Source organism: Artibeus jamaicensis, unplaced genomic scaffold (assembly GCF_021234435.1).
Source record: "Artibeus jamaicensis isolate MK-2021 breed Jamaican fruit bat unplaced genomic scaffold, CSHL_Jam_final contig_464, whole genome shotgun sequence".
In the NCBI taxonomy this organism is placed as follows: Eukaryota; Metazoa; Chordata; class Mammalia; order Chiroptera; family Phyllostomidae; genus Artibeus; species Artibeus jamaicensis.
The window spans coordinates 1,197,234-1,209,743 of NW_026521842.1; the positions used below are offsets into that span (position 1 = coordinate 1,197,234).

Genomic DNA, 12,510 nt, shown 5'->3' on the forward strand with positions numbered 1-12,510 from the left:
CGTACGCAGCCCAGCGCCTGGAGAGGCTGGATTACCGGATCGCAGGTGGTCGGGTTTGGGGCGGGACTGTGGGCAGAACCGCTGTAGGGAGCCATCTCCTGTGAGGCCCCGCTTCCCTTCCCCGAGTGGAAGCTCTGCACTTGCGGGTATCGCGTGGGCTGGGACCCGGCTGCGAGTGGGATATGATAAAAATCTAAAAACAGGTCCTCGTAAGCAAGTAAAATAGTAAAAGGCAATATTTGTTGGTAGCCTATAGAGAGGCTCATGTTATCTCCATTTATAGATGAGAATCCCTGAGCCAAGAACGATTAAGTGGTTGACGAAAAGGTTCTTAAATTGGATTGTAGTGAGGGTTGCACAACTCTGAAATTTGCTACAAAGACATTAAATTGTACACTTAGATTGGGTTAAAGGTGTGCCAGCGGCGGAGATAGAAGAGACTCGCTGGTCACTAATCATTAAGCCGAGTTAAAGCGAATTTGAGGATGAGACTTGGGCACAGACAGGCCTTTCCTCCAAGGTTTGGAGCCAATTTCTGGACACTACTTTCCCCCGGAGGGCCTGTCGGAGGCCGTTGAGGTGGGCAACTGTGGCTGCGTTAACTCCCTGGCGGGGGTGGTGTGGGGAGGGTGCAGCTTTGGAGTGAGGCCATTGGTGTGTGTGGAGTAACCTGTTAGTAATTCAGGTTATGCGCCCGCTGTTTTTTCAATTGTGACAAAATATAGTATAAATTTGTCCATTTATGACTATTTTTACTGTACAGTTCAATAGTGTTATTAAGTGCATTCACATAAACTCTTCATCTAGTAAAACTGAAACTCTAAACCCATTAAATAACAATGACCCAATCCCCTTCCCTTCTCCCCCCGAAACCTTAGTAACCACCATTATATTCTGTGTTCCTTATGATTTTGACTGACTACGTCTGTAAATGAAATCATACAATATTTGTCATTTTTTGACTGGTTTATTTCACTTGGCGTACTGTCCTCAAGGTTCATTCATGTTGTAGCATGTGCTAGAATGTCCTTCCTTTTAAGGCTGAAAAATATTCCACTATATGTGTATACCACATTTTGTTTATCCATTCATCTATCAGTGGACACTTGGGTTGTTTGCACTATTTGGCTATCATTAATAATGCTGCCATGAGCATTATTTAGAATATAAATATCTTTCAATTCTTGGGAATAGAGAATCTATGTGTTTTGAATTTGACATTCTTAAACATTAATAATGCCTTTTCTCTAATATTTAAATAAATAGGCAAGATTTGAGAGTGTGGAGAAAGTGTTAAAATGGTAGTCTGAAGTCTTGAGTTCCATTTCAGTGTGTCACAGTCGAGACCCTTGTGGACCATTTGTGAAATGGGTTACAAGCTGGCTCACATGACTTCCACTCATAAATGTCAGCCATACGTGGGATGGTGCCTGAGGGACACTCACAAGGAAGTGAGGACACCAGAATCATGTGAAAACAATCAGCAAACAGGTATTTTCATTCCTTAAATTGGAACACACTCCCAGTGTATCAAACATTTAAAGGTTTAAAAAATATGTCACAAAGCCATGATAAATTTTTTATGTATTTACGTAACTATTTCGTGAAAGAAATGAAAGGACTCTCCAAAAATCCATCTGGACTGGGCCTGGCTTTTAAATATATTCTCTGACAGCTTTTAATTTTCTTCTGGGGTCATCAACGTGGTCAAGTTTTCTTGTTTCTTCTCAATATAACTTTAATTTCTAGAGAATCATTCATTTCCATCAGCCTTTCACATTTTAGAAACGTTTGGCTATCACACTTATATGTGTGGTTAGATCCTTTTTTAGGGATTGTTGGTTTGATTGTTGACTTGATTTATTTGAGTTATTGTTTCTTTGTTTTTCTTTTCTTTTTAAAAATATTTATTTATTTTTAGAGAGAAGGGAAGGGAGGGAGAAAGAGAGGAAGAGAAATGTCAATGTGAGAGAGAAACATTGATTAGCTGCCTCTCATATGCTTCCCAACCAGGACTGAACCTACAGCCCAGGCATGTGCCTTGACTGGGAACAAACCAGCGATCTTTCATTTTGCAGGACAACACCCAACCTATAGAGCCACACCGATCAGGGCTCCTTGTTTCTCTTGATTATGCTTGCTAGACATTTTAATATTTCACTGTTTTTTTCCCCAAAGAACTCAAATTTATCACTATTGATTTATCATTCATAATTGATTACTTTCTGTTTTTATCTTTATTTCTCTTTTAATATCTTCATTGTTATTTCTTTCAGTTCCTTTGGATGGATGTTCTATTTGTTTCTTTTTATTTATTCCTGTTGAATAATGAAAACATGTAAGGAATTCATTTACTTGTGAGTACAGTTTTAGTTGCATCCCAAATGTAGTGTTTTCAGGGTTCACATTTTTTCTCCATCATAAGTTCTAAAACACTTTTCTGTTGTTTTGAGGTAGTAGTAATTTCTTTAATCTTTGACAAAATATTTGAGTTTTTTTAAGCCAATGATATATGGGGAAAGACAGCTATTCCTGGCCTAGTCTTAAACACCCAGTCTCAGTTCCCCAAAAGTAACAGCTTTCCTGCTAGCTTGCTCTTTAGTTGTTCCTCTAGTATTATCTTCAAGTATTCTTTTAACAACTATTTATCCAGTGCCTGCCTCCTAGATGCCAAACAACTATTCTGTGTACCAGTATATATAGAGATGAGTAAAAACATGGGGGGCTGGGCAGGGCAGGAGAGAGCAATGGGGGAAAATGGGGACAACTGTAACCGAACAATAATAATTTTTTGTAATTAAAAATAAAAATACCTGGCTGGTGTAGCTCAGTGGATTGAGTGCGGGCTGCGAACCAAAGGGTTGCTAGTTCGATTCCCAGTCAGGGCACATGTCTCGGTTGCAAGCCAGGTCCCAGTGGGGGCCATGTAGGAGGCAACCACACATTGATGTTTCTCTAACTCTCTCCCTCCCTTTCCCTGTCTAAAAATAAATAAAATCTTAAGAAAAATAGATAAATAAATAAATAAAATAGGCAAATGTCACTGCTTATCATTACTTACACAGTACTGGTGAAAGATTGAATAAATATGTAAATAAATAAAAGACAGCCTATAGATTATATGGTGATAAGTGAAGTGCTACGAGGGAAAAATAAAGCAGGTAGTGGGAATAGGGAACAGTGTGTCAGGGAAGTCTTCACTGGGATGGTGAGTTTTGAATAAAGACCAGAAGGAAGAGAATAAGAAAATCACAAAGATATCTTAGGGAAGCATATTCTAGGCAGAGGGAACAGAAATGCAAGGACCCTGAATTAGGAGCATGCCTGACATGTTTAAGGAACTACAAGAGAGCCAATGAGGCTAGACTAAACTATGAGAGGAAGGAAGAAGGCAAAGGCACAAGCAGGAAATAAGTTAAGAGGCTTTATATTTAAATAATATACCTATGTTGTTTTTCTTTTTCTTTTTTTTTTTTGTTTTTTTGTTTTTTTGGAGAGAGAGAGGAAGAGGGAGAGAGAGAAGGAAACATCAATGTGTTGTTCTACTTGTTGATGAATTCATTGATTGATTCCCGCATATGCCTGACTGTGGGGGAAACTTTGCCTGCAAGTGTCCCCCCCCCACCCCCGTCAGCCACGGATGAAAATAATACTGCCAAGACATGATCTGTTTGGGGAGGAAAAGCAGTCAATCTCTCACAGGAGGACCAAGAGCCTTTTGTTCAATGGGCTTTCATTGGGTTCGTTTTGCACAAGAAGACAGGTAAGGATCAAACAATAGATAACATTCAAAGAACTTTGAGGGCTTATTCTCAGTCCAGGTCAGATAGCTAAAGAGCCATAAAACTTTGAGGAACAAACTTCTTGCTTGGACCCTTATCATTTAAATGAGCACTCTAAATAAAGCAGGTTTCACAGGATTCTACATATTCTTTCTTAGACCTGATCACTCAAGGAAACCGCCCTTTCAAGCACAAGGCTGTACAGCCTTCCCAGTCATAGGTTTTTAGACTTAAGTGGATTAGAGCCAGGAATCGCTTCTCCCAGATGGAAATGGGGACTCAGGCTATGTCAGAATAGCCGGGGGGCGAGGGTCCATCACCCCCTCTTTGCTGAAGTCCCCCAAGTCCTTTCTTGAGGGCCTCCCAAGTGATCGTGTCTGGTTTAGGTTGCCCCTCCTCTGAGGGGTTGTACCCGTCATTGACTAACCTACCAAGCGTTGGGGACAGAGATGGATGAAGCAGAAGCAGCGCTGCTGCCAGGGAGATAAGCTTTGTCTCCTTAGTGGTTCACAGTCCGGAGATCACTCACTCAGCCTTATCCACAGGGGGCAGTTACAACTCCTAAAACCAGGAAGAGTGGTTCCCCAACACCTGACCAGGGCTCAAACCTGCAACCTTGGTGTATCAGGGCAATGCTCTAAACAACTGACCTACCTGAGCAGGACTGTTATTTCTTAATTTGCATAATTTAGACATTTTATAAGTGACCTCCTATGATACATAAAGATTTAACACATTTCTAGAACCCCTGTTTCCCTTCCTTCTTAGTTTCCTAAAATATATATTACTATTTTTAGTTTTAAAGTTGGTTATTGTTATATTTTCAAGTAATATGGTTATACCTGTTTCTTCTTCCATTGAGTTTAGATGGTGTCTCCCGGTTTCCATCTGGGAGAAGCGCTTCCTGGCTCTAATCCACTTAAGCCTAAAAACCTACAACTGGGAAGGCTGTACAGCCTTGTGCTGGAAAGGGCAGTTTCCTTGAGTGATCAGGTCTAAGAAAGAATATGTAGAATCCTGTGAAACCTGCTTTTTAAAATTTTTATTGAATTATTGGGGAAACATTAGTTAATATAATTATATAGGTTTCAGGTGTACAGCGCTACATCATCTGTATATTATACTGTGTGTTCACCACCCCTGGTCAGGTAGCTCAGTTCTTGGGTTGCAAGTTCAATCCAAGTTCAATCCAAGTTCAGTCCCTGGTCATGGCTCATAAGGGAGATGACCTGTTGATGTCTCTGTCACACATCAATATACCTCTCTCCCATTCCCTCTCTAAAATCAACGAACATATCCTCAGATGAGGATTTTTTTTAAAGTACACACACACACAAAAAGTAGCAAGGAATGCATAAATAAGTGGAATAACAAATTGATGATTTTGTCTCTCTCAAATCAATAAAAATTTTTAAAATTTAAATCTTTTCTCTCATTTGATGGGTTGCCTTTTAATTCAGTTGATAGTGTCTTTTGATGCTTAAAAGTTTTTAATTTTGCCCTGGCTGGTGTGGCTGAGTGGATTGAGTGGTGGCCTGCGAATCAAAGGGATGCCAGTTTGATTACCACTCAGGGAACATGCCTGGGTCGCTGGCCAGGTCCCCGGTAGTGGGCACATGAGAAGCAACCACACATTGATGTCTCCTCTCCTTCTCTTTCTCCCTCCCTTCCCCTCTCTCTAAAAATAAATAAAATCTTTAATTTTGATAAAAACCAATTTATCTTTCTTTTTTTGCCTGTGCTTTTGGTGTCGTATCCAAGAAATCATCGCCAAATTCAGTGTCAAAAAGCTTTTCCCTATATTTCCTTCTAGAAGTTTTACAGTTTTAGCTCTTATGTTCAGGTCTTTGATCTTTTTTTAGTGTTTTTTCGTAAATGGTATAAGGTAAGGGTCCAGTGTTTTTTGTCTTTTGTTTTTGCATGTGGGTATCCAGTTTTCCCAGCCCTATTTATTGAGAAGACTGTCCTTTCCTCTATTGAAGAGCCTTGACACCTTTGTCAAAAATCATTTTAACCACATGTGAAATTTCATTTCTGTGCTCTCCATCTTCCATTGTTCTATATGTCTGTCTTTATGCCCGTACCATATACTATGTTGACTACTGTATGTAGCTTTGTAGTACATTTTGAAATCATGAAATGTGAGACTTCCAACTTTGCTCTTTTTCAAGGTTGTTTTGGCTATTCAGGACCCCTTGAGATTCCATATGAATTTCATTTTTTTAAATTTATTTATTTATTGACTTTTTAAAAAAGAATGGTCTATTTGTGTTCCATATATTTATGCATTCATTGGTTGATTCTTTTATGTGCCCTGACCTGGGTGTATTAGGATGACACTCTAACTTAGCTACCTAGTCAGGTTCTCCATATGAATTTTATTTTTATTTGTTGTTAAAATATCTTATAATTTTGTTTGTCCATTATACTTCAATAAAGCTGAAAAAGTTATATGATTCCAAAGCTTGAATCTTACCCTACCCTGTCATGTGGAAACTGCCCACCACTGGTGGGGGCTTTCAATGTCTCTGGTTATATTTTGCTTGCTTGTTTGTTTTGTTGATTAGGTTCCACTTAAAGGTGAGATCATTCCATACAGACTTTAAAATAAGGTTTTCTATCTCTTAAAAAATCATCATTGGAATTTTGATGGAGATTGTATTGAATCTGTAGATTACTTTGTGTCATACTGTCATCTAACAATATTAAGTCTCCAGTCCACAAATATGGGATATCTCTCCATTTATTTGTGCCTTAATTCTTTCAGTGACATTTTGAAGTTTCTGGTGTACAAATCTTTTTTTTAATTATTTATTTATTTTTATTGATGATGCCATTACAGTTGTTCTATTCCCCCCTTCATTCCCCTCCATCCTACCCCCCCATCCCCACCATTACCGCCATTTAGTTTATGACCATGTGTCTCAAGTTCTTTAGATTCTGTATTTCCCCTACTATTCTTGCCCCCCCATTTATTTTCTATCTACTGTCTATGCTACTTATTTTCTGTACCTTCTCCCCCCTTCTCCTCCTCCCACTCCCCTGTTGCTAACCCTCCTTGAGATCTTCATTTCTATGTTTCCACTCCTGATCTAGCTGTCCTCTTAGTTTGCTTTTGTTTTAGGTGTGGTTGTTAATAACTGTGAGTTTGCTGTCCTTTCACTGTTCATCTTTTTTTAACTTCTTTTTCTTAGATAAGTCCCTTTAACATTTCATATAATAAGGGCTTGGTGATGATGAACTCCTTGAATTTGATCTTATCTGAGAAGCACTTTATCTGCCCTTCCATTCTAAATGAAACTTTTGCTGGATAGAGCAATCTTGGTTGTAGGTCTTTAGATTTCATGAGTTGGAATACCTCTTTCCAGCCCCTTCTTGCCTGTAAGGTCTCTTTTGAGAAATCAGCTGACAGTCTGATGGGAACTCCTTTGTAGGTGACTGTCCCCTTAGCTCTTGCTGCTTCTAGGATTCTCTCCTTCATTTTAATTTTGGCTAATGTAATGATGATGTGCCTTGGTGTGTTTCTTCTTGGGTCCACCTTCTTTGGGACTCTCTGAGCTTCTTGGATTTCCTGGAAGTCTATTTCCTTTGCCAGATTGGGGAAATTCTCCTTTATTATTTGTTCAAATAAGTTTTCCACTGGTGGCTGTGCCTTTCCCCCTTCTGGTACCCCTATAATTCGGATGTTGGAGCGTTTAAAGATGTCCTGGAGGTTCCTAAGACTCTCCCCATTTTTTTGAATTGCTTCTTCACTCTTTTTTGTTTGACCAGTATTTGCTTTCTTCTGGTCCACTCCATTGATTTGAGACCCATTTTCCTTTTCATCGCTGTTGATTTCCTGTATAATTCCATTCATTTCAATTAGTTTCACCTTCATATGTATATCTAATTTGTGGCTACTATCAACCAGTTCTGTGAGGATCCTGATCACCAGTGTTTTAAACTGTGCATCTGAGAGTTGTGCTATTTCTTTATCGCTTAGATTTATAGGCTCTGGGGCTTTGAGATCTTCTTGAGCCATTTTTGTTCTGTTCACGCCCGTTAAGTACAAGGAGGGGAGCCTTGGACTCCCAGGTTGCTGGGTTGTGACACTGTATGTGGGGGCGTGGTCAGAGCAGGGAAATGGCAGCCCCGTCTGCTGTTTCTCGGAGCTGGGTGAGGAGCAGAGCCTCAGGTGGTTCACCGGATCAGGGCCACTTGGGTCGCTGGGTTATGACGCTGTATGTGGAGGTGGGGTCAGAGTGGGGAAATGGCAGTGCCCTCTGCTGCTGTTGGCCACTGGGGCCTGCTGGGTCCCGTCCAATCGCCCACTCCCTCGCTTGTCTATCCACACATGGATGCGAGACCACAGTCAACCCGCAGCCCTGCTCCCTCGCTGTTTCCCCACGGTCGCTAGCTGAGTTGCCCACCAGGTCCAACCCTGCACCTGGATTCCGCGCACCTGAGTCTGTCTGACGGAGTTTTCCTGTGCAATCCCACTCCTCCAGCTGCTGGTTTCGCCCCTCTTACCGGTCAGGCTGAAGAATCTGTTGTTATCAGACTTCCGAAAAGTTGTTATAAGACTGTGTTTTCTGTTGCTAATATTTAGTTGTCTCTAAACTTGGTTGTGAGAGGAAGCACGGTATCTCCACTTATGCCTCCATCTTGGCGGAAGTCTCTGGTGTACAAATGTTTTGCCTTCTTGGTTTAGCTTACTTCTATGTTTTTTATTCTTTTATATGCTAATGTAAATGGAATTGTTTTATTAATTTCCTTTTGAATTGTTTATTATTAATGTGTAGAAATAAAACTGATTTTTGCATGTTAATTTTATATCTTGCAACTTTGCTGAGTATGTTTATTAGTTCTAACTTCTTATTGAAATCTTTAGGCTTTTCTACATATAAGATCATGTTGTTTGCAAACAGAGATAATTTTACTTCTTTTTTCAAATCTGGTCTCCTTTTATTTCTTTTTTTTAAAAATATTTTATTATTTATTTATCTTTAGAGGGGAAGGGGGGGAAGGAGAGAGGGAGAGAAACATCAATGTATGGTTGCCTTTTGTGCGTCCCCTGCTGGGAACTGGCCTGCAGGGAACCGGCCTGCAACCCAGGCATGTGCCCTGACTGGGAATCGAACCGCGATCGTGTGGTTCGCAGGCCCGTGCTCAATCCACTGAGCTACACCAGCCAGGGCTCTCCTTTTATTTCTTTTTCTTGCACACTGGCTCTGGCTAACTTCCAGTATTATGGTGAAGAGATAAAATGAAAGTAAGCATTCTTAATTTGTTCCTAATTTTATTTATTTTTAAAAATATTTTATTTATTTTCAGAGAGAGGGGATGAGAAGGAGGAAGAGAAAGAGAAACATCAGTTGGTATCCACCAAGCCACACCAGCCAGAGCACTTTGTTCCTAATTTTAGAGGAAAGTTTTCAGTCTTTCACTATTAAGATTCTAGCTGTGAGTTTTTCATACATGGACTTTATTATTTGGAGGCAGTTACTTCTATTCCTAGTTTGCTGAGTGTTTTTATCATGAGAAAGTGTTAAATTTTGTCAAATGCTTTCTCTATATCAATTGAGATGATGATGTGGTTTTTTTCCCCTTCATTCTCTTACTGTGATTGGTCAATTAATTTTCATGTGTTGAATCTTCCTTGTATTCCAGGAATAAATCTCACTTGTTTGTGGTATATAATCCTTTTAATATGCATTGGGACCTACATCCAAGATTGCTCTATCCAGCAAAGTTCTCATATAGAATGGAAGGGCAGATAAAGTGCTCCTCAGATAAGGTCAAATTCAAAGAGTTCATCATCACCAAGCCCTATTACATGAAATGTTAAAGGGATTTATCTAAGAAAGAGAAGATAAAAAATATGACTGTGAAAGGACAGCAAACTCACACCTAAAACAAAAGCAAACTAAGCAGACAGCTAGATCAGGAGCAGAGCCAAAGAAATGGAGATCACATGGAGGGTTAGCAACAGGGGAGTGGGAGGAGGAGAAGGGGGGAGAAGGTACAGAGAATAAGTAGCATAGATAGTAGGTAGAAAATAGACAGGGGAAGGGCAAGAATAGTATGGGAAATGTAGAAGCTAAAGAACTTGTGACGCATGGACATGAACTAAAGGGGGAGAATGTGGGGGGAGGGGGTCTGTAGGGGGGAGGGGAATGAAGGGGGGAATGGGACAACTGTAATGGCATAATCAATAAAATATATTTTTAAAAATATGCATCGGACCCCAGCCAAAGGTGCCTAGAGGAGATGGCTAAATAAAGAGCACACTGGCTGTTGGAAAACTACCCAGCTGTAGAAAGGGATGAGGAATCAGTATGGGTACTTGGGTTAGTTTTCTACGCTACACATTACCACAAATGTCGCAGCTAAAACAGCAGGCAGGCTCCTGGCATAGCATTCTGGGTTCTCTGCTCAGAAGCCATCACATTGGAGGTCCTGGTTGGTGGCAGAATTCAGTTCCTGGAGGTGAGAGCCAAGGTCATTTGTGTTCTTTTTTGTGGCTCCCTCAAGGCCTGCAGGGGGCCTCTGCCTTCCATTAGGTACATTACCAAATCAGGATTGGTCTCTCCCCCTCTTCACATTTCTGCCCATATTCAAGGGGCAATCTCAGACCATCCTTTAGTCCTGCTACCCCAGTGCTGGGGGATGCCCAGTGCACAAAGGACCTCATACTGGCAGTGCTGTCACACATGCAGGCAGAGCTGGGGAAAACCCCCACCCCCTTGCAGGAACCAAGAGTGAGTTTGTTCTTGTACCCCAGCTACAAGGTCTTGGTCACAACCCACAGGTTTCATTTGCTTAGGGACCCAGCATGAATATGAGGATTGGGGCTGTTCACCACCACCCACCCTCCAGGCCTCCAGCTCTGCCTTCAGGAGCATTCTTCAGCCCTGCTCCTTCCTGGTGGTTTGAGAGCAGCTACCCAATCCACATCACTTCCTGTCTCACCTAAAGGAAACTGCACCAGTCCTGGTTCACATAAAAATCTGTGAAACAGCCACCAAGAGCATTCCCAGACTGTAGGGAATAGTAGCCCTTCAGCCCTCAGGTCAGAGATTTTAGTGGATCTGATTTGGGGTATCAAGCTGGGGCCCTAGCACCTTTCAAAGCTCCTCTAAACACAGGATCAGACCTATTTCCTGGTGGAAGGACTTATCCTGCTTACTAAATAGGATATAAAGCAGGTGTGTCACTCTCATTTTCACCTCACAGTTGCTTTTGAAGGGCTGACTGTAATTTTAGGACTGTACAAATGTAACTACTCCTTAGCCAGGGGCAAGGAGCTTGGCGCTGCTACAGGGTAGAAACAAGGTGCTGGGCCAGATAAAACAAGGTGGAGGGCCGGACTTGGCCAGCGGGCCCTGTGTTTGCCACCGGTGATATAAAGGGAGGGAAAGAGCCCAGAGAAGCAGCTTTTTCAGCATGATACTGTAATGCTGCCACCACTCCTGGGCCTGGCCAGATTACACATTAGTGTACACAATGGGCCATGTAACAGGGTCCTAAAGCATGGGTTCCACACCCAAGTCCTTTCTTGAGCACATGTACTTGTTCATTGGCACTGCACTCACTAGGCCTTAAGACCCTGCATTCTGGTAGGAACTAGCTGGTGGCACAACTCTGCAAGGGGGACAGGTATGCACAGGTGACTGAAGGTGGAAGCCATACCAAAGGGGAGGCAGGTGTTTCTCCCCCTCACCCACCACGGTGTAACTTAGTGCCTGTGCAGTGGGGGGGTGCTGCCCTGCACACCCACCTGAAGGCCCGTGCTTCCAGCCTGTGAAGACCACAGGCAGGGCTCTGGCCAAAGGGCAGAGCCACTGGTAAGTTATTCTAACTGCTCACCAGGCCCCCAAGTACGAAGCAAATGGTACAGGTGCCACCAGGCCATCCCTTTCAGATAGACTGTCAGGGACACTGCTTTATGCTCAAACTCCCACACCTCCACCTCAGCCGACCTTCATGTAGGATATTATTTCCACAGAAATAGGCACCTTACTTTTAGATATTAAAACCTTTCAACAGTCCCCCAAATTATCCTGCAGCTGTCAAGTACGGGAATGCACATCAGCTATGATTTATAAAGACCTGCACCTGGAAGATCCAGGCAAGAAAACATATTAAGGACACAATTGTCTCCAGGTCCTGCTGTGACCAGAGACAATGGGGCAACTAACTTGTAGAAAAACCAGACTGATTTCAAAAAAATCTGGGCACCACAACTGCTATCAGGTAAACAGGCAATGCAGTGTTTGCCCACAAGGGGACCACTTAGCTAGATTCCATCCAGCCTCCCTCTGGGACAGGTAGTATACCTTAGCTACCTCTTCAGCGCCAAGCAGTCTCTCGACAGCAAGGATGACCTGCTGCACCAGAGCATGCAAGCCCTACAAGTCTGCTGCTGCTACTTGGTATAGCAAGGGTACAGACAAGCCCAGGAAGAATCAAAGAAAGGCTGAGGTGCTAAATAACTAGGAACTAAGCTGATTTAAAAAAAAGGTAGCTCAACCTAAAATTGGGTTTTGTAATCTTGCCACAGAAAACTATTCAATTATTCAGTCTCTAACCAAGCAGTAGCGGTAAAAAACAAAAAGTAGGATGAAATTCAGTCTCTGGGCTGCTTTGTAAGAACACCCTCAACTCCTGCCCAGCCCCCAGGATCCTCTCAGGAAAAACAAACCCCACACCCATTTTTTACATACAAAAATGCTACACGGAGACTAGA

The 12,510-nt window shown here is 41.9% G+C and overlaps 1 long non-coding RNA gene across 2 annotated transcripts; it reads left to right on the forward strand.

Moving 5' to 3' along the window:
• Positions 1–38: 38 nt before the first annotated feature.
• Positions 39–9,748, forward strand: LOC128627632 (uncharacterized). 2 transcript variants are annotated; one of them, XR_008391884.1, is made up of 4 exons: positions 39–579; positions 1,331–1,491; positions 3,499–3,763; positions 9,096–9,748. It is a non-coding gene; the product is annotated as an uncharacterized LOC128627632 (long non-coding RNA). The 2 variants fall into 2 exon arrangements; XR_008391883.1 differs by having other exon boundaries at positions 39–1,491.
• Positions 9,749–12,510: the final 2,762 nt, after the last annotated feature.